The 27,719-nt window shown below is 46.5% G+C and overlaps 1 protein-coding gene across 1 annotated transcript in view; it reads left to right on the forward strand.

The window, feature by feature from the left end:
• PKN2 (protein kinase N2) overlaps positions 1-27,719 on the forward strand; it is a 1,791,501-nt gene that overhangs the window by 1,453,024 nt on the left and 310,758 nt on the right. The window lies entirely within an intron of this gene.

The following is a 27,719-nucleotide window of genomic DNA, read 5'->3' on the forward strand; positions in this document are numbered from 1 at the left end:
CCAAAGCCCACTTAAATAAATGGTTCATGCCACAACTTAGAGACCTACGCCTTCTGAAAAGAAAAAGCGAAACCAACTGGAGACTCTGCCCCTCCACCGATAATAAAGCCAAATTAACCTTGCTCTCTTCACACTATAAGAATGAAGTCTGCCTGGCTAAACGTAATTCTTATGACGAGCGCATTGCCAAATCCAACTCTAGCATGAAGGAACTCTTCTCTATACTAAAAGAATTACTCACCTATAGCTACACCTGACATCTGTACTAAGGATAAGTCCTGGTGTACAGACATCCAACAGGCATTATCAAACAAAATCAACATGCTCCAAAATAAAATCCAGCACAAAAAAGAAACATTGAATCTACAGCACTCACTTAAAAACCCTCTGCCTAGCGACCCACCGAAGGCACGCGACAATATCTTCCATTTCACCAAAATGTCTACTCTGGAAGTAGAAAAAATTATCCTTTCATTGAAGCCTTCTAATTGTAAAGGCGACATCTGCCCTGCACAACTAATAAAAGATGCTGCCAGGGAACTATCTCCGTTCATTGCTAAATTGATTAATGCCTCCTTTACTTCAGGCTCCATCCCTGCTAATCTAAAACAGTCGTGGGTGCTCCCTCTCCTAAAAAAAAGACATTAGATCCCCTTCATCCCTACCAACTACCGCCCCATTACCACTGTACCATTTTTACTCAAAATATTGGACAAAGCTGCCTATAACCAAATTCAGAAACACTTAGAATGGCACAAGCTCCTAGGAGACAGACAATCTGGTTTCCGCCCACTATACGGAACAGAAACTGCCCTTATCGATTTAAAATCCCAAATTGATGAGCTGAGAGACAAAGGGAAGTCAGTACTTTTACTCCTACTTGATCTCTCAGCTGCATTTGATCTTGTGGACCATAAGATCCTCTGTAGACATCTTGATTCTGCCGCTCACTTCTCCCCTGAGGCTATCGGATGGATTGAATCATTCCTGAGCGAGAGAACCATGAGAGTTTCCTTTCCATCGGCAGCTGCAGACCCTACCCCTATCCTGTGCGGTGTTCCTCAGGGTTCTTGCGTCTCTCCAGCTCTATACAACATCTTCACCAAGCCCCTGTTTGATGATTTGGACCATCCGGGCATCATCTACACCAATTATGCAGATGATACACATTCTCCTCCCGCTTTCTGGGGATCATAGCAAGGACACGGAGTTGGTGAACAGGGTATATCTTATCATCCAGGCATGGATGGCCACTCATGGCCTATGCCTGAACGATGATAAAACCGAGTTGATAATCATGGGAACACATGCCAACATCAAAAAAATAGGTCAGGAATTTTCCTCATTCAACATCGATGGAAATACCATCAAAGTCTCCAAGGAAGTAAAAACCCTTGGCTTCTACCTGGATTCCACCCTGTCCTTTGATAAACAGGTAAAATCCCTGGCCTCCACCACAGCCTACACCTGCAAGCTGATTAGAGCTGGCAAGCCATTCCTCTCTAATGACAGCTGTTTGATCTTGGCCAGAGCCTTAATACTATTCAGAATTTACTACTGTAATGCCCTATACAGTGGTGCTAATAAAAATACCATCCAGCGGCTCCAAACATTACAAAATAATGCCTTGAGAGCAGCACTTGGCATAAATAAAAGAACCCATATCTCCTCCATTAGACGCCATCATAAATGGCTATCTACTGGTAACAAAATACAGCTAAAGACGCTATCACTGACTCACAAAGCTCTAAATAACGCTGCCCCTAGCCACCTCACAGATAAACTTCATAGATGAATCTCTCTCAGACCTACTAGAGCTGGCAATGCTAATTGCTTGGCCATACCTAGATACAGACTCACCACAATTGGTGGTAATAGCTTCCCAGTGAAGGCTTCTAAATCTTGGAACCTACTGCCACTAGATCTAAGAGTAGACCAACCTTACCCACTTTTCCGAAAAAATGTCATCAAACACCTCATCTCTACCGACCCCTAGTCTCCTACCTCTAGGCCTGCTCCGTACCTTGATCAGTTGAGTCTCACTCGGCTTATATTCTCATTTAAACTCTTTGCCTCTCTGTAACTTGTATATTTGTACATTGCATATTTTTGTAATCACATAAGTCTTTATTGTATATCTTGTATATTTTATAACCATGGATACTATGTAAGCTTTTATTGTATATACTGTATTTCTTGTAACTATGTAAGCTTTGCATTTTCCTACTGCTGCGCCCTGTTACGTTCAGGTCTGGTGCGCAATAAAAGTAAAAACAAACAAACAATAGGTCCTGCTACAGCCATTAGAGCGCTTCTTTCCCATCGCCGCCTGTGTCTGAGTTGTTACGATTTTGTTGCAGGAGGGGGGTCCCCAGACGTGGGACACCAGTGCTTCTTCAATCTCCGGGAATTGGCATTGTCAGGTCGACCTGATCACATGTTGAGAGACCGTGGCTGAGACAGAATTACAGGGATTTGATTTGTATTTTCTTTCGAGTAGTCGCAGCAGTGGCAGGTGTCACCTTGGCTTGGAGAGCGCGGAATGTGGATTGCAACATCGTGACCTTGGCTGCGGTGTCTCCAGCCAGGGGATGTTCTGCGTGCTCGGCACCTTGTTGCCCCGTATGAGCGGTTTCAGGCCCATCGGCTGTGGTCTGAGGCCTACTTCAGCTTAGTTGCATATTGTGACATAAGGTCCATAGTGCAAGGAGCTGTTTGGTCCTTATACGTCGGTCTATCTATAGGGTCTTGTCTCCAGGGTTAGTAGCATGAAGTCTCTGCAAGCATATACACAAGCTTTTCCGGCGTCTTGCGTTTCTGCGATGCGGTTGCTGGCCTATATGAAAAATAACGATGCATATCTGTGAGTGTACGCGGTCTGCTACATCATAGCACTGAGCGTGTTCTTCATGTGGATTGGTGTGTGAATGATCCAGGTGCGTGGCAGCACATGCGTTTGTCTGTCATGGCTAGGTCGTCGTGTCACCTCTAACGATGGCAGCGTGGGTTGCGAAGCAGTTAGTCGAGCTGGTCCATGCAATCGGTCCCAGCTCCGTCTTCGTTCCCACTGCGTGCCTTGGGCAGGATGCGGCCTGGTTTCACAGGTGGAGCCTGGTCATGGTGTGCGTTGGCATCCGGGACAGTGGGCAAAGGTGCAAACTCGTGTGATCGGAGGTTCTTTGGTCGTGACATCGTCTTTCACAGTTTGTACGTTGGTTGGGGGAAGGGACCGTCCCATTTTTCCTCTTCAATCCTCCCTCTGGTCGACTTGTCGACCACAAAGTAGTCCACTCTTTTATCGTCTTCGTTGTCAACCGCTTCAGACACCTGGCGGGTGATATGATCTTCAATTGACCAATACATGTATACACATCCACCACCGGGCTTACAATAAACCCACTTTCAAACATATGTGTTCGGATTTCGTGGATTTTCAACTTTTATAATGGTGGGTACAAATCTGCTTCCACTATATGCTGGCGCAGTCGTTCACGTTCCTTGAGGATAATGTCTGTGTGTAGTTCGTCGTCTGCAGGCATGAGGATATGCATACCGATCATTTCTTCTGCTGTCCGTTTTGATCTTGCCATCCATAACTTTATTCACATCAGAGATGCCAGTCCCAGTATTATACATCCTGCTAGCACCTTGAGGCCATCCGCTAGCCATGATGGCATCCATGATCAGATGTACGAGAACCAACTTCCATCCTTTTTTGTTCCCTTGGCTTCATCTTCCATCTTCGCGTGCATCTTTGCCAATTGTGATAATGCTTCCGATAGTGTGCCATTATCTTCGTCATTCGCGGGAATGAATGTGCAGCAGAAATGTTCAATTTTTGCGCAAACCCCTCCTTCCATTGCAGTGAGGAGGTCCAGCACGTATCTGTTCTGTAGGGCCACCATTCTTATTGCTCTCAATTCTTCTTTAATGGCATTGAATCTGTTCACTGTGGAGTTTATCATCAACTCCCACCTGGTTATCTGCAGCCATTTCGCATTTGCATATGCTTGTACCCCTGGATTATTATTGACGAGAAGAACATGGCTGCTCTGCTGTACAGTCTGTGGAGTGCTGGGATGTCGCTGAGGGCTGTTTCTGATTTGCCCCAGAGGTAATTTCCGGTGAGGGGTTCTCCTTGTCCTTTTATTCTTGTCAGTGTCTTGCCTGTGGGGGCGACACTCGGGGATGTGCTGCCAATTTGTCCCAGGGACCTTCATCCAATTTAAGGAAGTCTTCCTTTTTGATGCATTTCTGTGGCACTACCAGGGAGGGTACATTGATGTGTACCAGAGTATATACTCCGCCCCATGATTGTGTTAGGCTGTGGTACGATTTTGCTCCGCAGGCCCACTAGTGATCCATTAGCACTGCTGTTTCAGCACCCCCTCAGAAACCGTTACTATTCTTTTGCATCCCTCGTTCACTCCTATAACAACGTCTTTCGTGCTGGTAACATAGCATGGGGGATGTCACTGGAATTATTGTTAATGGCTCCTCCTCATCCATCCACGTCAGTAGCCCTGCACTCTTTGCTCATTCCTTGTAGCACTTGTCATTTTCTTCTTGCACCATCACTACTGGAGCCTTTGCCAACGTCAGTATCTTACTTCCCACTACTCCATCCACCCATCCATTCTCCATGTTTACCTTGCCAATGATCATTTTCAGCAGTCTCTCCCAGCACCCAGGTTCTCCTCCTATCTTTCTTGCGCTCCACTTGCATGGCAGGTAGTCCAGTGTCACTTCTTTTGTTTCCCCTTTGTCTGGCCCATCGTTTATGTACTGCAGACCTTCTGTGATCTGCCAATAGTTGTCAAACGTAGTGTATTGATGAAGTTGTCTTAGTACGGGTATGCTGACCTTGATTTCCAGCTAAGAATTGCCATTTTCCCTTGGACCCCTCCTCGCGTCTGGAACAGTGCTACATATAGGAGGCACTCTGCTGTGGAAGCTGGTACTTCAGTGGCAATGAATGTTCGGGAGGCGCTCATGGCATATGAGATCAACGAGCAAACGTAGCAGCTATCCTTTGTCGTATCTTTACCAATTTTGAACATGTGTTTATACCACATGTTAGAGACGTGTGCAGATTCTGTGAGATATGGGTCTACCCCATTTACACCAATGGAAACACTACGGTTTCCTCTCCCTACCTTTTTTTTGTCCCGTGCTAACTGTACCACCTGACAGTGCTCCCTGCAGCTGCAGTAGGGGAAATATTAGTATTGGGCGTTGCAGATGCATGCAAAGCATACTATGCCTGCCAGACAGCGGCAGTTATCAGTCTAGTGGTAAAAAATACCAATAACATTTTAATCCCCATTGTTGCGACCACTGGCATGTTTGTCTTACCTGTGCTGCTGTCCCGCAGCTATTGTACCGAGATGATATAGGTGCCCGCCTGAAATTGACTAAAGTATCATTCTTATTGTTGGTACTGGTTACTTTTAAGCTCTGCGGATGAAATAATCATTCGGTGCCCATGCAAAAAGCTCCTCCCACATTCTCCTAAACGCCCTGTCTGTCAGTGTGGGTAGGGCCACGTGGAGGTGTGGGTCTGACCGTACAATGAATTGAATAAAAGTGTTATAATGAACGCGTGGCCGTCTGGATCTTTAATGAGTTTGCCTTCTAAGCCTGTATATGAACTGCTGTGACAGGGCTTCTGGATGGTCAATGGGAGGCAACACTTAAGCCTGGGCAATGATCAATGTGTTTCTATCATATTTTCATATATAACAAAAAAATGTGCAAGACTTGCATGTGCGGGACAAAAAGAGAAGAGAACATGCATGAGTTACATAGTGTTGTGCGTATTGCCGATACCTCTATCAATATCTGTTGTTTATTAGCTTTTGCTGATCACTTATTTTATTGTCTTCTGCATTACTTCAATATCATCTTCACATTTAGAACTCTATTAATTGTTCAATGGGGACATTTTGAGTCTTTGATCTCCTGAGCATAGGGTGGGCTACGTGCTGTAACTCGTCTATGTCCTTGGGGGCATCTAATGTTTGCGATGTCTCTTCCGTTGTCTGTCGTTGCTGTTGCTGATGCATTGGCCCTGTTGCGGATGTGATGGGGCGCGGTCGGTGCTTTGTAGGGCTTGATGTCGGGGATATGTGCCCAAATGTCTTTATTTGTTAATTTTACCGCCCTGGGGCCACCTTTTCTATGACACATGGCCCTGTGAATCTAAGAGCGTTCCATCTTCTCTTAAAGTTCCTAAGGAGCACAGTGTCCCCTTCTTTCACTGCACACTGTCCTGTTTGGTCCTCGTTGTTATTTGTTTCCTGTTGATCTTTCTCTGGCCCACCCTGTGTCCGTCAAATCTGTTGAGAGATAAAGGAGGCACTAGTAACCAGAGAAGTAACATAGCCATACATTTCTTGTACAAACACGTCATTAGTTCCTTCAGTCATACATGGCTCTTTTGGGTGGCGTTAATGGGAGGTGCATTTGGCGCCCAGTCACCACCTCGTGGGGCTTGAGGAGGTGGTCCGAGCCAGGCTTGTTTCTCAGCTCGAACAAGGCCAGAGGAAGGCAGTAGAGACAACTCTTCTTGGTAGCCTGCGATGGATTCTTTTAAGAGACCGTTGAGGCGTACACACACACACACACCAATGGCTTGTGGGTGGTACGCACAGGCAAACTTGTGTTTGATCCCAAGTAACGCAGTGATGTGCTGGAATAGTTCATTCGCAAGATGTGGGCCGTTGTCTGACCTCAATACTTCGCAAACCCCTCACCTCGGGAACACCTCTCTCACCAGGAATCTTGCTGCCTGAAGTGTGTCGGCATGGGAGCACGGGCCAGCCTCAATCCACCTTCAGAAGGACATACCACCACAATCATGTATCCGTAGCCTTGGCAAACATTGATCATATCGACAGTCGATGTGCAGGTGTAGGAAGGGTCCTTCAAGCCGTGGTATTGTACCTTTGATCACTTGTAACGTGTGACCGGCCGTTAATAGTTGGCAGGTAAGGCATGCTGATGAAGTTTGCAATGTGCGCATTTAGTTCGGGACAGAAACATGACTCTTATTCGTGCTGCAATTACCTCCTTTCTTATATGGGTAGGTTGGTGCAGTTGGGCCAGGGCTGTTTTTAGTAGGGTCAGGGGCATGACTACTTTTTCCTGTGTTATTTTGTCTCCATAGTGCATCTGTTGGGGACATTGTACATCCTCTTTTTACCAACAATTCTTTTCTGCCATTGGGGCTGCGGCCTGTAATTCCATAATCTGTGTATCGGGGAGATGTGTGTAGCCTTCTTTCATTATCATCTGTCTTGCCCTCCACCTCTTTTTGTTTTTCTTGGAGGTCCCACATCTCGCCAAAATATGCAGCTTGCTTTGCATGGGAGTCTGCTGCTTCATTACCTCTAGATATTGAATCTTCGCCATTTGTGTGTGCCTGACATTTTACCAGCGCTGGTTCATGTGGGTATGTTATCACTTCTATTCACCCAGGTTGAGAGCATGTTGCACCGGGGTACCGTCTGCTCCTCTGAATCCCCTTCGGAACCATCTTGGTAATCCTGATTGTACTGTAGACGTGTCATATGCACTGTCAAAATATATTGTTACTCTTTTGCCGTTACTGTCTTCTAGGGCCAATAGGAGTGCTACCATTTCTGCTGCTTGCGCTGAATATTGTGGGGGCAATTTGACACATTTTACTGGCTCGCTTGTCCAGTCCTCCCTTAATCACACTACGGCTGCACCTGTTCTTCGTAATGTCATCACTCTGATCAATTGTTAAGGACCCATCAATGTACAAAACATCACCTCCCTCTAGGGCGTCTTCCTCTACTTTACGAGTGGATGAGTAGTATTCAGTAGCATATGTGCAATCATGAGCATGTTCGCCCTCCGTTACCTCCTCCGCTATGAACTGTGCTGGGTTAACATTGTTGCATCTCACTATTTTCAGTTCTGGTCTGGAAAGTATTCCCATATCCTGTTGCCCTCTGGGTAGTGAGTGTGCTTTTTGGTTTATGCAGAATTGCAAATGGTGCGTGTTCCACATACAGTGTTGTAGAGCACCCCATAGTGATGGATGACTTTTCTATTGCGAATGCTGCAGCAGCCAGGTGGTTTTCGCACGGGAAGTGTCCCATCATTACTGGGTCTAGGTGCCCGCTATAAAATGCGAGAGATTTGTGTCCCATGCTTGTTTTTTGGGCGACTACTGCTTTCATTACTGCACCATCGCAATGCGAAAAGATGTAGAATTCCCGTTTGTAGTTGGGAGTAACCAAAACTGGTGCTGTTGATATGGCCTCCTTTAATTCATTAAATGCTTCAGTCATTTCTCTTGTCCACCCCAACTTTCTCCCTCCTCTTTGTACTTCCTTGAGGGCTGCCAACAGGGGTCCTGTGTATGTGCTGTAGTCAGATACCCATGCTGTGCAATAATTGCGCAGGCCAAGGAATTGCTGTAATTCTCAAACTGTCTGTGGCTGTGGTGTATTCATTGTCTGAGCTCTTTGTGGTGCAATGTTCCGCCCTTTTTGTCATATTATCTGCCCTATGTATAAGACCTGTTCCTGGCAATACTGCAGTTTTTCTTTGTCAACCTTGTACCCTTTCTCGGCCAACACTGTGAGCATTTTCTACGAGTCCCTCCTGCACTCCTCTTCGGTGGTGCTGCAGATGAGGATGTCGGCTACATATTGCAACACCGTGCTTTCAAGGTCAACATTCCCCAGGTCCATCTGTATAACTCTGTTAAAAATAGATGAGTATCCCTGGGGTAGCCTTGTGCGTTTCCATTTGGTGTTGCGGTATGTGAAACTTGTCAGGTCTTGTGATTCTGGATGTAGTGGTATTGAAAATAACCCTAGGTTACCTGGGGGCAACCAGACGTGGACTCCCTGCTCACTGTGCTTAGAGAGGCTCAGCTTCACCTCACTGATGATGCCCAACAAGGCTGAAACACGTGTATGGGGTTGCTGATGGTACTCTTGTTCAGAGAGGAATTGCCATAGCATTTCGGTGCTGGACTGCCCTTGTGGGTCGGACAAAGACTGATATGCAAATGGATATTTCCCATCTGTGAAGGTGTACAGTGAGCAAAAAGCAATGGCTGCAAACTCTCAATGTGGTTAATAACCACTGAACAGGTTATCATGCCTTGTTCCTTCGAGAGAGGGGCTCCTGCTACCTTTTTTGTAGTATTGAAAAGAAGGCATTCTTGAGGTCTATTACAGTAAAAAGTGATGCCTCTGCTGGTATCCCGCACAATATCGTGGCAGGGTTAGCTACAACCAGGTACTCTGCCTCTACAATGTTGTTGAGAGGTCTTAAATCTTGTATGAAATGCCAAGACCCTCCCTTGGCCTTGCGCACAGGGTACACCGCAGTGCTGCATGGTGATTTTGATGGTACCAATATACCCCTCTCTATCAGGGCGCTTTTTGTCTCGTAAATCACTTCATCAGCTTCTTTTGACAGTGGGTGTAGTCTGACTCTGGGCAGTATTGCTCGCTTTTTCAGTTTTATATTCACTCTGCCAATGCTTTTTATGCAACCTACTTTATAGGGACTAGTCCTCCATAGTGAGGCAGATACATTAGCCAAGTCTTCCTCGCAAAAATCAGGTGGTGCTTGGAGGGGTGCCTCTAGTGCCATTGCCATTTTCTGTGCTACCTCCTTGTATGTCACTTTTAAACAGACATAAACACTCATCTGGAACGCCATCTCCTTCATCCGAGAACAGTTCCTCGTCTGACACCTGCGTTAATCTACACCCCTCTGCTAATGCTATTACTGCTCTCCGTGCCTGGCCCTCCTCGTCCACAACGTGAACGGCATTTCAGTCCTTCCTAGCTACTATTCCTTCGATGTCCACTGATATTATTGCCCCTTCTCCCTCACCCGCCGGCGTCTCTGGCCTGAAAAGGTCGGCAGCTGGTCTCCTCCACACTTTACCCTCAATCCCTTGTAGCCATGCTATTGCCATGTCTGTCCCGTATTTGAAGATCTTGGCGTCCACTGGTTCTGCTCTTGCTACTGTCTTGCCACAGTAAGCCTGAAGTATGTGTATTGCTGTGAGCATGTGTATGCCTGATGTGGAGCATATTATGCCTTTGTCAGTGAAGGAGATGGTCATGTTCAACCTGCTCATGTCACGCCCTAGTATATTCACTGGTGCTTGTTTTCAGTATAGCAAGGGCAGAGATAGGTTGCGATCTCCGACAGATAAGGAGATGTTATCAGTGAATGGAGCCACCCTTCGAGCACCAGAAAATCCATGAGTGAACTTCCCATCCCTGATGCAGGATCTAGTGGCTCCTGTGTCAACTAGGAAAGAGAATGCCTCGTCACCTATCGCCACCTTTATGCATGGTTCCGCCGCAGGGTTAGGTGTTACCGACAGGATGGGACACAACAAGGAAGTCTATGGGCTGTCCTATTGGGGTTACAATGATTGTCCGCTGCCTGTGTAGGGGTTATGTCCCATGATCATTACTCCCGCCCCCCCAATTTGTGCCATTGATACCGTGGTGCCCATGGGTTGTTGTGGATCGTCTTGCAATTGTTAGTTGCTGCACTGTGTGGACATGTTGTTGAGCCGTTATCATTTGCTGTTGTGCCTGCTGTTGAGCGGTTTGGTGTGATATTTGTTGTGCGTTGGGCATCAAGTGTTATTGCTGTTGTGACTATGGTTGTGGCATGGTACATTGCTGTCTCATCTGCACCTGGCCCGTCTGTTGTGCTTCTTGTTGGTAGTAATTGTTTGGTCCCCCTTGGTAGCCCTGTTGTCCCTGTTCACCCCATCCCGGTTGTGCCTGTCTTGCCCTGCATGTGCGTGCTACATGCCCTACCAACCCACATATCCAGCAGGTGGGCATCTCCCGCGCTTGCCATGGGAATCCCCCTGTGCTATCCAAATATCCCTGTTTTCCATATTGGGAATATCCTCGAAACCCACCCCCCGGCTGCTGTGCTGATGGTCCAAACCCCCTCCCCCTGTTGACACCTCCTCTGCCTCTGTAGTTTGTGTAGCCGTTGCCCATTGTCGTGTATCCTCCCCCCCACAGGTGGTGCGTATTGTTGTGGTGCGGTGTATGGGGCGGGGGTGGTAATTGTTGGGTCATGGTGGGCACTTGTTGTTGTTTTATGGTTGGTGGTTGTTGTGCGAGTGGTTGTACCAGTGGGGCAGTGCTGGTTATGAGCGCTCCCTCTAGGGCATATTTCGATTGTTTTTTCTGAACCAACTTTGCCTCATCTTCCTTCCCGTCTTCCTCTTTCTGTTTCATCTTCTCTTGCCATAGTCTACAATGGTGCACTAGAGTTAATTGTATCTCTGGCCATGCCTTCGCTTCCATCCCCACTAACTTTTTCAATTGCCTCTGCACGGGTTCTGAAAGCCCCTGAATCAGTATGTGATCAAATATAGCTAGAGTTTTGTCCCACGGCTCCCGCGTTTCAAAGCACCATTTCTCCTCAATCTCTTGGATGTAATTAATAGTATCCTCGTCCTCACGCATTTTATGTGACATAATCGCCCCTATGTCTGATGTGTCGGGGTACTGTACCCTTAATGCCTGCCATACCGCGTGTCTACAATTTGCAAATGGCGACCCATTGTGTGATGTGTCGCTGATTGTCACCCCAGGAAACCCTGTCTTCTTCCAAATGCCTGCAGCGTCACCCAAAATGGAGATCAAAAGCCCCTTGACGTCACCAACCGCTAGCCTGTGCCCTGCTGTCAAATTTTCCATGTTGTATATCCATTTCCCCTGCCCCTCCGCTTAAGGAGGGTAACCTGCACTTAATGTTCTCCTTGTCTGCATGTTTCCATGGTACATATTGTGGCCTTGTCCTACCCCTTTCCAGTAATGGCATCTGTATGTATTCTGCCATTTCCACTGGTGTGCGCTTATACTGTGTTGTCTGTATGTCTTGTGTGTTGTCCTCCATGTCTGACAAATCATCAAAAATGTCTGAGGTTGCGTGCATGTTGTGCGTCCCCTGTTCCCCTGTGTTCCCCGCGTTGGTATGAATGGCCTTTGTTGTGCGCTATTGTCGATTCTTCTCTTCTGCGCCCGGGGAGGTCTCTGAGTCTGTTGACATATGGTGTGTGTGTGACTGACAACGTTACTGTTTGTAGCGTCCCTTCCCTCTGTGTCCTTGTACCTTCCTGCCCGGCTGTTTTCCATTCCTGTGTTCTACATTCCCACGATGACCGTGTCTGTACATGTGGTGTAGAGTTTGCTAAGCCCTTCTCCGTTTTCATTGCTCTGTCCTTCGCACGATTCTTCCTCATCACTACAGAACCCCCCAGAGAATGTGAGCTTAGTACGTGGGCGGGGGTATCTAACTGTTACTGTTTCCAAATCTATATCTACGCACTTATCCGCATCCGTAATGTCTGCCCTTGCCTGGGGTGCTGTCACCAGTTCGCTACTGCGTGCACTTGACTTAATTCTCGTAGTCCTATCGTTTGACTTTTGCGCTCGTTCGCTTGGTCGTTCATCCTCATTTTCCATCTCCGCCCTGACCCTGCGTAGTTCCTTCATTTTGGCGTTACTCACCTCGCCCAGGGCCTTCGCATCCCTATCCTTTTTATTCACTTCTCCACTACCCTTTGCTATATGCTTTCTAGTATCCTGCCCTCTTTGTACTTGTGTGTTCTTTTTTTTTTTTAATTTATTTTCAAGATTTTCAATAACCAAAATATACAACACCAAAAGTTCAAACACAGTATAAAACATGACACTCAATTTTACATAGGCATGGAAGCAAAAAAAGATCGAATCTTGCAGAAATATTGAAACATTCCAAATAAAACGAGACAAATTTTGTACCTATCTCAAAATAATACACCTAATCACAAAATAACCCAATAAAAACTTCAACATAGAACAGTACAAAACATAAAGACAATACACAGACTACACAAAACAGACCAAAAACAAAACAGGGGGGAGTCCTGAACCAATGTTCATATACAATATCAGGTAGTTGGAATCAATAGGAACAATTAATCCTCAGCTATACAGTCACCATATAATTCTGTAAATGCTGTCCACAAAGCTCGATATTTATTTTCCTTCCCTTGCCTCACAAACATCACCCATTCAAAGTTTGACAATACCAACAAATCATTAATCCAATTCTCCACTCTGGGCTTTTTCCTCGTCTTCCACACCATCAGTATCTGTTTCACTGCAATCACAAGCGCTTTATCAACCCGAGGTCCATATTGACGAGCAATCGCACAACGCCCCTTACCTGACAACAGTAACACCTGCATAGGCAACCTGGGAAAACGTATGGACAAGATCGCCTCCAGTCTATCCAACACTCCCACCCAAAATTCTAATACCCTAGGACAGTACCATAACATGTGTATTAACGTTCCCTTCTCCTTCCCACATCCCCAGCACAGGTCAACGTCAGATAAGCCTAGCTTATACATACGCAAAAGAGTCCAATACAGATGTCCTAACACTTTCAAATGAATCAATCTCAACCTGAGATCCAACCTACTCCTATAACTAACATTCCACACAGAGTCCCACTCTTTTTCCGTAATATCACAGCCCATCTCCTGTTTCCACCTCTCCAATGCTCTCCTGTCCGCATCAACATCCTGAGAACATATCGGCATCAAGCTAGTATAAGTGCATACCATTCGCGGTGACGATATAAGAATCTGACTACCCGCCGGCATCATCTCTAACGGTCCTGACAACATTGCCAATCTTTCACTCAACAGAGCTTTCAACTTCACAAACCTATTCAGTTCCCTCCCTGTCAGATGAAACGTCCTCCCAACTTCTCGAATGACAATCTACGGCCATCACGCACCACATCTCCAATACATAAAATCCCTTTCGAGACCCAACTCCTCCAACAAAAGGATTTATTGGCAAATTGTAAACCCGGATTAAGCCAAATAGATGCACCATAGTGTAAGTGCAAGTTCCCTTGAAAGAGACTCAACCACCATACCAAAACCTCTTTAGTCGCCATAATGGTCGGAAGCCTACTACCCCTCCCAGGTAGACGTTCCAAAGAAGTAATAGTACGCAACAGAAAACCATTCAATTTATACCTTTCAATAAGTACCCACAAGCCTCACGGCCTACACTTTGTATGTTCGTACCGCCCTGCCCACACGGGTGGTACCGCTACTCGGCACACCCCCCCACCCCTCTTGCAGACATGCCGGCGATCTCTGTGCGCGGCTGCCTGCTTACCTTTACCTCGCCCTGGCCGCGGCTCCAATCTTCATTAAAAAAAAAACGCATTATCCTATGCAAACTCTATGGGTGACGTCACCAGCTAACACTACGTACTATGTACAAGGGTTCCTGACCATTACCCATCGAGAAATAATATGCCGCCTTCTTCAAAAGAAACCCCCTATAATAGCGTTCCAAATCTGGGCAGCCAAAACCCCCGTTTTTAGTAGTACGTTTCAAGATAAACTTAGGAATTTTAGGTCTCTTTTTATCCCCCCACAGAAAGTTTTGAAGAACAGGATCAATACTAGCCAGCACAGCATCTTTTTCAAAAACCTCAGAGGCAAAGATTGCACAACATAAAGCACCTTCTGTAATAGAGTCATCTTAATAGCGTTGACTTCAGCCCAAATCCCCATTGGCAATCGCTCCCACCTCCTAATATCCTTAATCAAAGTAGCCACCAATTTCTTTACGTTGAATTCCACCATTTTATTGACATCCCTAGTCAAATAAACACCCAAATACTTCACATGAGATGTAATCCATTTACAAGCCAATCCAAAAAAGAGCCACGCATACAATTATTACCGACTGGAAACACCTCCGTTTTGTCCCAATTAATTCTATGTCCCGACAACTCACTCACCTTATCAAATAAATTCTTCAGAACCACACTACCTCACTCAGGATCTACAAGAACCACCACCATGTCATCTGCATATGAAAGGACCTTAACTTCCACCTGACCAAAAGTCAGGCCTCTGATACCTCGTTCCCCACATATAAATGCCAACAAGGGCTCCAACGCAAGATTAAACAAGTAGGGTGACAATGGGCATCCCTGCCTAGTTCCCTTAGTCAACCCAAAAGCTTCAGACAAAACACCATTCACCCAAATCCTACCCTTGGCACCATTCTGGAGACAACTGATTATCCCCAGAAATCCATTCCCAAATCCCATCCGCCGCATTGTAAACTGCAAAAACCTCCAACTCACTCTATCTAACGCTTTCTCCGCGTCCATAAAAATCAACGCTGCATCCGACAGTTCTCCCTGTTTTAAACTCAGTATGTCAAAGTTCTGATAATTATCATAACCAAATCTGTTAGACAGAAACCCCACTTGAGATGCATGAATCAATTTCCCTATACATCTCTCCAATCAATTAGCCATGATTTTAGCAAATATCTTCACATCTACATTCAATAAAGATATGGGACGATAATTACTACAATCCTTCCGATCTCTCCCCTCTTTCGGTATTAAGGTAATCATTGCTTCACACATCGACTGACACAAATCACCCTCATGTATAAACAGGTTAAACAACCTACATAAGATAGGTGCCAAATTAGTCTCAAATTTCCTGTAAAATTCCACAGGAATACCATCCATTCCCAGTGATTTACCTACTCATAGCTGCTTAATAGCCAGTAAAATATCATCCACCTCAATATCCATTTCTAAATCCCTGCTTTCCTCCAACGACAACCTAGGAAGATCCAAATTCACAAAGAAATCTTCCAATTCCACCTGAGACGGGAACACATCCTCCGAATATAATATCTCATAAAAACCCTTAAAACGGTTACAAATATCGACATTCATCATCACCACATCACCATGCTCATCAATAGGACTGTGAACAAAAGGTTTCTCAGTCATACCCTTCAATCTACTAGCAAGTAGCTTTCCACTCTTATCTTCACATTCCCAGAATTTCTGCCTCGTATAGAAAATTCCCGTCTCAGTCAGTAGGTCATTCTTGTTAGCCAATAACTTCTGAGCCTTCAACATCTCCTCTTTATCCTTAACCAAACCAGACTGCGCATATATTTGCTGCAAATCAGACAATCGATGTTCCATACATTTCAATTAATCCAAATGCTTAACCTTTAAGTGTGCAATTTGACTTATAAATTCCCCTCTTAACACGGCCTTAAAACCATCCCACACCAACCTGAAGTCCACCGACCTATCATTCTCAACAAAATACCTTTCCATAAACGTCTGAATGTATTCACAAACCTCTCTATCATCCAAAACCCCTACTTTAAGACGCCATCTAATAAAGGAAGGAATCTCCCGATCCATAACCACCTGCAAATCCAGAAGAGCATGGTCTGAGATCTCCCTTTCCCTAATGTTCACAGCAATTGTTTTATCCAACAATGTTGCAGACACCAGAATGTAATCTATCCTAGAAAACGTATCATGCACTGGTGAATAAAATGTAAACTCCATCGAAGTAGGATGAACTTCCCTCCAGATGTCCACTAAACCGAACTTCTGTAAGAAGAAATCAAATTCCTTACAAACACCCAAATTAGTGTACCTACATTGACTAGTTAGGTCAATCTTATAATCCCCAACGCAATTAAAATCCCCCCTAAAATAATCGTCTCACCATGCATTTCATTGAGTAAATGTGAAATGTCCTCAAAAAAGCACTTGCTCGGAGAACACGGACCATATATACACCCTAATGTGATCTTCCTGCCACAACACTGGATATCGACAAAAATCATTCGACTCTCCATCTATTACCACCTTATCAACATTGAACTGTAAACCCTTCCTAATCAGGATGCTGACCCCTCTTGATTTAGACAAATAACAATTAGAAAACTGCCTATGAAATTTCGAATTGAGGAGAAGATGATTATCCTCATCCATCAGATGAGTCTCTTGCAAGAACACAACATCCGCTTTGGCTCTCCACAATCTCGCCAAAACCTTCCTACGCTTACGCAGACAATTCAAGCTCTTAACATTCCAAGTCACCACCGACAAAGTATCCATCCCTCTATAGTAACCTATTTAAAAGTCTGAACAATTCAAATCAGCACCACATAATGTACCACCATTGAATGAACTCCAAGTCATCGTTGAATCTAACAAAGACACATACATTCAAAGTTCCAACCACCCAATCACCATGATACAAAAACGAGGATCCCCAACGACATACAATTCACAAGACAAAACAAGACAAACATAGAAACACAAACCATCAAAAAAAAAAAAACACATTAGCATCTGGACATAACCTCCAGAGTTCACATGAGTGCATCTCCCTCCCGTATATGGCACATTCCAACCCATCACCTCCAGGATCCCAGCCCACAAACACAGCATCATTTCTAAATACCGTCCCCCCAAACAAAAATTCAATACCAACCAACACTAAGAAGCAACCTCCCAGGTAATCCCAACACCCTCCCAACATGAAGCATCTACAGAGAGGCACAAGTATGCCATCTAACATGCAGCATCAAGAAGGTACAAAGTAAGAACAGTCTTCTTCACAAGAGTAACGAAACTTCCATCTCTACTAAGAAAGCAAATGCTTAAGCTAACAGCACAGCAAATGCCTATTCCCAAGTATGTCACAACAACGCCAACCCAAACCCAAAAAATACTTAAACTACCCTCACACCTATCCCAACCACAGAAGTCATAGACCGATCCATACACACAACAAGCGATTGTGTCTACACAATAAAAATACAACAAGCATACAAACAGACCAAGTACCTGCACACACAGACATCCAGGCAGGATAAAAAATTGCATCAATGAATCCTCACCACTCCCTTACATCTTGGCCACTGCATAACTACATCAACAACCTCCCACTCAAATATACATTGAAGAGGTCACCCGCAACCAAACCACATCCAGTGAATCCCATTAAGAAGTAGCACAATCACCACCCGCAGCATGTTGGCACACCTTATACATATAAGAAAGAACACATGTAGCAAGTCCTCCAAAACCATCGACCCCCAACACCAAAGTACTAAACATCAAAAAGCATATATGGACATGGTAGGAAAGGTCCCTGGGGTAGGTAGTCACAATAGAGCAAGCCCACATCCATCAGAAATACCCAATTATGTGAAGACTGCATGCTAGACACCATGGAAGAAGATTAAATCCCCAAGTAACCGTGATGCATCAGAAATAAAGCCCGGAAAAATGGCCACACTCCAGTCCACCCAGCACCCTCTCTGCATCAGTGAGTTAGCAAAAGCACATCAAAGGAGAGTACAGATGCACACTACCATTCCCCATTCTACATACAGCGCTGTGTGTATTTTACCTCATCACCAAACGAACCAGCCACTCCCCCAGGATCACCACAATATCCTGAAACCATGAAATGAAAGGTGTATGTACCCGGAAAACCCAATAAACCACTCATTGTAGCAATGACGTACTAACAGTACATCTCCAAAGGAGATTGATACATAAGAATCCAAAACCACCATAGAAAAGCAGCACCATAGGGTTATTAAGTGGTAGGCTTATGTGTGTTTTCTGACAGAATCTTTTTTTTTTCCAGAGTGTAATTTCCCTGCCAACCTCTTCCCTTCCTTCTTCCCTTCTCCTATTCTCCCGCTGTTCCATACACACTGCTCTTTCCGCGATACCTCGTATGCATGCCTCCTCCCGCTCCCTTTCTTCTTCCCTTTGCTGCTCAAGTTCCATACTTTCTCCTCTTTCTCTCCCCAGCTGCACCTGCTTCTCTAATTCTTTTAATTCTAGCTGGTTAGCCAGTATGCGCTGTTCTTTTTAGTTCGACAATTTCTGCTTCCAGTCTTGCTTCTTCCTCCTGGGTTGCGTTCCCTTCTTCCTGATTACTTACATGTCTGTCCCCTCCTGCGTTCGTCCTGTTTCCGCTTTCTATTGCCTCTTCCTTCCCTGTGGTCGTCCCCTGCAGCTTTAAGAGTACCCGTGCAACTATCCATTTGTCTGGCCCTATTCCTGCTAATTTAAACTGTGCTTTCTTTAGGCCATCGATATTCAACTGTGACCTGTCCGTACCTACCGCGTCCTCCTTATGTGCCGTTTTTCAGTAGTGCTCCTGCGGAGCATACGGTGGTGGGTTGTATGTAGGGTTCGAGTATCCCTCTGCTGCTGTCAACTCTCAGGGCTTGGCTGCTTCCTTCAATTATCTTATTGGGTATAACCCTTCAGTCACTTCCTCGCTCCCATCAGCGACACCGCTGGGAGGGGCCTGAGGTAGAGCGCACCCCTCTCCCTCACTCTCCTCTTCTTCCTTTACCTCTTGCATGGTCATCATCCCTTGGCCGTATCCCTAAAACATCCTCCAAAGCTCGACAATCTCGAAATGGTTTGTCAACATCTTCCCCGTGTATGTGTTGTGTAAGTAGGCTAATAATGAATGTTGGGTTTCCTTGCAGAAGCTACCATTAGGCGGCCAAGCTATCCTAATTTTTTGTCTGTACCTTTAGTCCATTCTATACTGAACTTTACAAGCTTGTCTCTGTATGGCGGTAGTGTTGTACACATGTATTGGAGTGGTGTTAACGTGTGGTACCCATGGTGTGTTCCTATCCCATAGTACAATGACATTTTTAAATATGTACCACTGTTACTTGGCCCCTAGGTGGGGACTTCCGACTCTGCTCAGTCAGTGCGAAGGAAAACAATGTGTGTTAGAATTCTCTTGATTACTTCAACACTTATTTCTCTGTCTTGCATGCACTGGGCTGTCGTCTTCCGACGTGTTGCCCCTCTGTGTTTCTAGGGTCCCCTTCGACCCGTGGCGTGCAAAGTCCCCTGTGACCTCACACCCTGCGCGGCGTGCTCTTGGGCCGCCCTGCCCTTTTGGGGCTGCCGCTGCTTGGCGCGCCAGTGTTATTGTTCGAGCCTCTCCTCTATTGCCTCACGGCCTACACTTTGTATGTTCGTACCGCCCTGCCCACATGGGTGGTACCGCTACTCGGCACACCCCCCCACCCCTCTTGCAGACATGCCGGCGATCTCTGTGCGCGGCTGCCTGCTTACCTTTACCTCGCCCTGGCCGCGGCTCCAATCTTCATTAAAAAAAAAAACGCATTATCCTATGCAAACTCTATGGGTGACGTCACCAGCTAACACAACGTACTATGTACACACAGTTGACATATAATGCGCGCCACTGTTCACATAAAACCCCATACTCCCCACAGCTGTCTTCCCACTACGCCTGGAGTGGAGCATCTATTAGTCCCTTTTCTTAATATAGTCAGTCTGCACCCGCTGCGCCGCCTCGCGTGTGATACGTTCCCACACCAGAGGAACTTAACCAGCCAACTATCTTCCGCAATCTGATAGCGACTCTAGCTACCTCCTGCGGGAATACGTCATCTATTCACCGAGCTAAAACACTCAATTAATAGGGATCCTCATCTACTCATCGAACTACAATGCCAACTCATAGGAATACCACACCCCCATACATGTGTTCGTCATATAGGCCAATCAGTGCGGTACTCCGTCCGACATGTGGGGACTCGTCGCCCCACCCAATATGCTCATCAACACAAGAAGGGACTACCTCGGCTCTGTTCCCTACAATTTACGTGTCGATCAACCCCAATGCCCCAAATTTTGCAACAATGTAAAACCACCCGCCACCCTATTTACAATTTCTCCCCCCACCCGCACAACACAATATTGCTTGTTGTGTGGAACATACTCACATTAGGCTCACGTCTGCCGGTGCCGCTCGGCTGCGTGCACCCCTCCTAATCAGCTCGCCACTTCCCCTCGTCTGGACCGCCTCTGGACACTCGCCAACCGCAGGCGGGAAATTTTTGAAGTCGGCTCCCGACGGCCAATCTCCGGATTGCGCTGTCCGGTCATCTCACAGTTCCGCGATGGTCCTGCAGTCATCCAAGGGGGGCAACGACAGAGGGGGCTGCGTTGCCGGGCCACTTTATCACAGGCGATCTTGCTGGGGCCTCCAACGTGTTAGGGGAATTTCTGGTGGTCGGCAGAGCTGTACCTGGGGTCCGTGGACCTCCAGCTCTCGGAAGGCCCTAACTCCTTCCGCATCCCAAAGAAGTAGAGGGGCCACACAAAAGCGATTAGTTACTGCTGTTTATTACAAGAAAACAGGCAGGGACAAATACAAGGAGCGTAGGTTCCAGGCAACTTCTCATCGTGATCGGGCTTGCAGGCCCATTTTGTACCTGAGTGACGTAACAATTTGTGTCACCTGCTAAAGCTTGTCCCTGAACCTATCACCACTCCGGATTGGTTCCCTGAGTGTGGTAGGTTCAGTATAGGACCCTATAGTGACAGATGTTATTGGTGGAGTAGAGACCAGGTGGTATGCTTGGTTCGTCCCTAAAAATTGTTACTTCGAAACTGCTACTTAGGGAGAGTTAGTGATTGGTTATGAGGTGATGTTGTCAGTGGTTAGCTCCCCCACCCCCTGTGTCCTGATTGGTGCATCAGCGAGCCCCCCAAGCCTGGGACCATCGTAGTTCCCAGCCTGCGATGTACCTGATGCTGGCAACAATGTATAACTATGTGTCGGTGAAAGACAATGGACAGGTCCTGCTACAGCCATTAGAGCACTTCTTTCCTATCGCTGCCTGTGTCGGAGTTGTTAAAATTTTGTTGCAAGAGGGGCCCCCAGACGTGGGACACCAGTGCTTCTTCAGTCTTCGGTAATTGGCATTGTGTGAGGTCGGCATGGTCACGTGTTGAGAGACCGTGGCTGTGACAGAATTACAGGGATTTGATTCGTATTTTGGTTCGGGTAGTCGCAGCAGTGGCAGGTGTCACGTTGGCTTGGAGAGCGCAGAATGTGGATTGCAACATCGCGACCTTGGCTGCGGTAGCTCCAGCTAGGGGCTGTTCTGCATGCTCAGCACCTTGTTGCCCCGTATGAGCGTTTTCAGGCCCATCCGCTTTGGTCTGAGGCCTACTTCAGCTTGGTTGCATATTGTGACATAAGGTCCATAGGGCAAGGGGGTGCGGGGAGCAGTGTGGTTCCTTGTACATCGGTCCATCTATAGGGTCTTGTCTCCAGGGTTAGTAGCATGAAGCCTCTGCAAGCATATACACAAGCTCTTCCGGCGTCTTGCGTTTCTGCGTTGCGGTTGCTGGCCTATATGAAAAATAACGATGCATGTCTGTGGGTGTACGCGGTCCGCTACATCATAGCACTGAGCGTGTTCTTCGTGTGGATTGGTGTGTGAATGTCCCAGGTGCGCGGCAGCACATGTTTGTCTGTCATGGCTAGGTCGTTGTCACCTCCAACGATGGCAGCGTGGGTTGCTAAGCAGTTAGTCGAGCTGGCCCATGCGATCGGTCCCAGCTCCGTCTTGGTTCCCACTGCGTGCCTTGGGCGGGATGCAGCCTGGTCTCGCAGGTGGAGCCTGGTCTCGCAGGTGGAGCCTGGTCATGGTGTGCGTTGGCATCCGGGGCAGTGGGCAAAGGTGCAAACTCGGGTGATTGGAGGTTCTTTGGTCGCAACGTCGTCTTCCACAGTTTGTACGTGGGTTGGGGAAGGGACCGTTCCATTTTTCCTCTTCAAATGCTCTTATTTTAAGGTCCCTTTGGTTACTCATTTTCTAAAAGAGCTCACAAATGTGTTCCCGCCTTCACCATTTCAGGTTCCGGTTTGGGACCTTAACTTGGTCTTAAAGTTTGATTGGTGCTCCATTTGAACCATTGCACTCATGCCCATTGAGGCTGGTAACATGTAAGACGGTTATGTTGGTTGCTCTTACATCTGCAAGAAGAGTGAGCCATTTGCAGGCACTTTCTTCCAAGCCACATTTTACTGTATTCCACGAGAACAGGGTGAGAGTCCGATCCTCCTTTCTACCGAAGATAGTTTCGGACTTTCATTTGAGTCAGAAACTTGTGCTACCTGCCTTCTATCCTCCTCCGCATCCTAGTAAGGAAGAGGAAAGCTTCATAGGTTGGACCCTACAAGAGCTTTGAGCTTTTATATTTCCAGAATGTCCAAGGTGAGAGTGGATGACCAGGTCTTAGTTGGGTGTACCGGGCACAAAATGGGCCAGGCTGTATCTAAACAGACATTTTCTAGGTGGATCATCCTCATTATTTCTTATACTTTGGCGGGCAAGGTCCCTCCTGTGGGCTTGCATGCTCATTGACCCAGAGGCTTGGCTACGTCGACAGCCCTGCAAAGGGGTGTCCCTGTAAAGAACATTTGTGATGCTGCAACGTGGTCTTCGAAACACACGTTTACCAAGCATTATTCCCTGGATACTTCCCATGCTCAAAATGTGGCATTTGGTAAGGCAGTAGTTTATTCTGCCCTTTAATTTCCAATCTTGCTAAATTCTTCACCCTCCTCCAATTATGGATACTGCTTTGGGAGTCAGTCAAAGATGAGGAATACGTTGGAGGACACAATCCATTCGAAGCACAAGTTACTGGTATCCGGTAATAAATTCACGGGAAAAATGTTGCCGGTAAAAAATAAAATCGCTGCAAAAATGCTGTGGTTTGACCCAGTAAAGGTGCACCCCATTATACCATTTAAGGGGAGCAGGGGTTTCAGGAGTATGCCCCGCTCCCATTAAATGGTACAATGGGTCCGGGGGTTGCGGGGTGTCCCCCGCATCCTTTACATTATTGTGGTGGCAAAACCACAGCATTTTTGCCGTGATATTTTGTATACACACCTATTTTTGCAGCGATTTTAAGACATGGACCAAGTTACTTACCGCTGGTAACGTTCTTTCGACTGGGTGTTCCTCATCACCATGCCTACCTACAGCTCTGTAGAATTTCCCATGCTATTACAGCTTTTGTTCCAACGAGGTTGAATACGGTCAGGCCAGATTTGTGGTCACGTCTGCTACACGAGGAGGGGGTAAAAAGACAAGAATTGATGTTACGGGCACTGTGCGTGCTACTTATAACATCCGATTACATTATTCTCGATGGAGGCCTTCGAGGGACATCGACCCAACGCCATTGATGCAGGGCGCCTTCTGTCAAAGAAATTTCTGAAGCAGCCGAGCTGTGGACACTACATATCCAAGATGAGAAATAAGTTGGAGGAGCAGCCAGTCAAAATAACGTTACCAGAAGTAAGTAACTTATTCTTCTCACGCGCCTAAGAGCCAAAGAAGAGCAGTTCCTCTACATAAATCGAAGGAATCTTCCTCTATGCACAAGAAAAAGCTGGTGTCTGTTACCTCGAAACATTCACTAACGGCATCAAAGCCTTCTTTAAAGGAATTGAAACGTTCACCTGAACCTTTGAGGCATATACTTCATATTGAGCCTTCGAAACAACATAAGGTGTCTGCGCATTCATCGACTATTTCGAATAAGTCGTCGAAGACTTCAACCCCTTCTATCTCATCGGAGAATTCTACGCTCACGTAGATTGTGAAATCTATTCCTGTGCACAAGTTGTTCCAACCCGTTCCAAGACCTGATTTCTTTAGGCAGATGGGGTCCATCTTTGGAGATTATGATGAGGAGGAGGAAGAGGATCGGCCCCCTTTTGGGTATGAGTATGGAACTCCAAATTTTGCAGAAGAATTAACTTCAGATGAGTCCAAGATGCAGAATCTTGTGGAAGCATCAAAGGAAACCAGTAGCTGGGAAATATCACCAGAAACAGAATCTGGTCATGCTGAAATAGCTGGTTATACTGATCCTTTTTACAGGGCAGTAATTGGTAAAGTAGCTGAATATCTAGGATGGTCCAGACCTGCAGCTACAGTGGAGACTGATGACCTCACTGATATCTAGACAGTGGGCCAGTTAGAGAAGCTTTTACCGTTTCACACAGCCTTGAGAGTAAGAGTAATGGAGAAGTGGCTAAAGCCACAGTCTATTCCATCGCTTAATAAGTTATTAACAAAGAAATACAAGACTTCTTCCATAGACCCTCCATTTTTCAACAGGCACCCAACGCCTGAAAGCTTAGTGGTTCAAGCAGCAACAGCTTCTTCAAAAGCTGTAGCCTATCCTTCTGCTTCAGCAGATAATGAAGGTGGGTGGATTCACTCTTTAGGTAAAAGAGTGTTTATTGCAGGAAGTATGGCACTAAAATCTGCCAATGCTACCAGTGCATTAGCAAAGTACATGCATACCCTTTGGAGTGTGGCTTCTCTATCTGCAGAGTATATACCAGAGGGAGAAGAGAGAAGGATTTTGAAGCTTGATGCAAGATGGCAAAGATGCCATGAGGCAATCCCTATAATCTAGCCTGGATACAGTGGACTCGGTCAGTAGATCCATGGCTGCAGCACAGTACTTAGACGTATGTCTTGGCTAAGAAAATCCACATTTTCTGTGGATGTCAAGGCACTTCTGCTAGACGTGCATTTGATGGTACTTCTCTGTTTGGTGAGAAGGCTGATAGCAGTCTGGAAAAACTGCAACCTTCTAGGGCTGCAGCAAAATCTTTAGGGGAGGCAATAAGACATCCTCAATCTACAGGTCAAGGATGGAGACGTCGTTCTTTTCATTTCTATTCCTTCATATCTAGAGGAAGAGGTCAGTTTCCACAAAGAGGTCAAAGAAGACCCTATCATGGAAGATGTAGAAGAGGAAGGATTCCATGTTCAACACCCGCAGAGTTACTCTCAGCTGCAAGTGGAACAGCAAAATGACTCCTTGAACCACAAAACTGTGGTAGGGGGCAGACTGTCTTACCATTTCCAGTTGGCTAAGCATAACTTCGGATGCATGGGTCCTACAAACAGTAGCAGACGGTTACTGTCTCCCATTTCTGAAAAAACCTCCTGATTGCCCTCCAAGAGCAAGATCAACCTTGGTTCCAGATCAGCTCCCCCAAAAAGGAGATTTTCACCCTTTTGGAGAAATCTTTGATAGAATTGGTACCTGTAGCAGAGAAGGAACCAAGGTTGGTACTCTCCTTACTTTCTAATTCCAAAGGACGATGGAGGAGTGCGACCCATCTTGGACTTGAGATGCTTGAACAAGTTCCTCAGGAAGGACAAGTTCAAGATGGTAACTCTTTCACAGATCCTTCAGGCCCTTCGACTCCAGGATTGGTAGGTGTCATTGGGCCTTCAGGATGCTTACTTTCATGTGCCGATACATCAGAAGCACCGTACGTTCGCGGTTGCCGGTTCTCATTATCAGTTTCGAGTTCTGCCATTCATGCTCTCCTCTGCCCCAGGAGTTTTCACCAAGCTTATGGGAGTGGTGGTATCAAGTCATAGGAGGGGATTCACATCTACCCCTTCCTGAATGACTGGCTGTTCAGGGCTAGTTATCTGGAACAGTGTCTGGATCATCTGTCAGAACTGCCGCCTCCTCCACGAGCTGGGCTGGTCCCTGAATTTCAAGAAGTCCCATTTGACACCCTTTCAGAAGCTTCAATTTTTTGGACCAGTCCTGGATTCAGCCTTAGAAAAAGCTTTGCTACGTGAGTTAAGGGCTCAACATCTTTAGCAGATGGTGCAAATATTTCAGAGTGCCAACGCCTTCTGGCCTACAACTTCCTAGGGTTGCTTGGCCTTATGGCAGCCTGTATTTGTCTGGTGCCAGAAGCCCGTCTGAGAATGAGATCCCTTCAGTGGGCTCTCAGATCCCAGTGGTCTCAATTCTCTGACAGAATGACAGACCTTCTGCATGTCCTGACATAGCTTGCCCAGGATCTTCTTTGGTGGGCCAGCCGAGAGAATGTGACGAGAGGAGAACCATTTTGGCAACCATGGCCAGAGACGACAGTTGTGACGGACGCCTCCCTCTCAGGATGGGGAGCGCACATGAGAGAGCTTTCAATAAGCGGACATGGGTCTCAGTCGGAGTCCAGACTCCATATCAACCTTTTGGAGCTGAGGGCTATCAGACTAGTGCAGATGGCCTTCCTGCCCTCAATATGGGGGGGAGAAATTGGCCTGATAATGATGGACGACACAGTGGCCATGTATTACCTCAATAAGAGAGGGGGTGTTGGGTGACTGCCCCTGTGCAGAGAGGCAATGCAGCTCTGGTGCTGGGCACTAAGAGAAGGAATAACTCTTCTGGCAGTTCATCTAACCGGAGAAAAGAACACGGTGGCGGACGGTCTGAGCGGGCAGAGCACGATCTCCCACGAGTGGGGAACTAGCTCAGGAGGTCCTTAAAGAGATCTTGGCCCCCTCTGGGGAAACCCTCAAGTGGATCTGTTCGCGACCAGTGTCAACCGGAAGTGCAAGCTGCTCTGCTCCAGGGAATTTTCCCAAAGACGAGCTCTAGGAGACTCGTTCGTAGTGGACTGGGACTTTCCACTCCTATGTGTTTCCATCAATCCCTGTCATTTTCCAAGTAAAACAGAGGTTGAGGAAGTTTGTGAAAGCCATGATGCCCATTGCCCTGGATTGGGCCAGAAGAACATGGACCCGGTCCTTCTGGAAATGGCTATCTGCCCTCCAATTAGTCTTCCCAAAAGAGAGTACGTACTCTCGCAAGAGGAAGGTCACGTTCTTCACCCCTAGGTCATCAGGCTCTCAACCTTAACGCCTAGTATCTGAAAGGGTGGGATATAAGGATGGGGCCTTCCAGAAGACGTAATGGGAAGTGTTGCTTTCGGCGAGAAGACCAGCAACTAAAGCCCTGTACAACTGCCGTTTGGAATAGATTTCACAGCTGGTGGAAAAGAAACTAGATCCTTTCTCATGTAAACTTCCCCAGGATTTATCTTTCCTCCTTCACTTGACCCATTCTGGGTTGCAAGTAGCCACAGTGAAGGGCTA

Source organism: Ambystoma mexicanum, chromosome 1q, assembly GCF_040938575.1.
Source record: "Ambystoma mexicanum isolate Mex_15411 chromosome 1q, UKY_AmexF1_1, whole genome shotgun sequence".
Taxonomy (NCBI): domain Eukaryota; kingdom Metazoa; phylum Chordata; class Amphibia; order Caudata; family Ambystomatidae; genus Ambystoma; species Ambystoma mexicanum.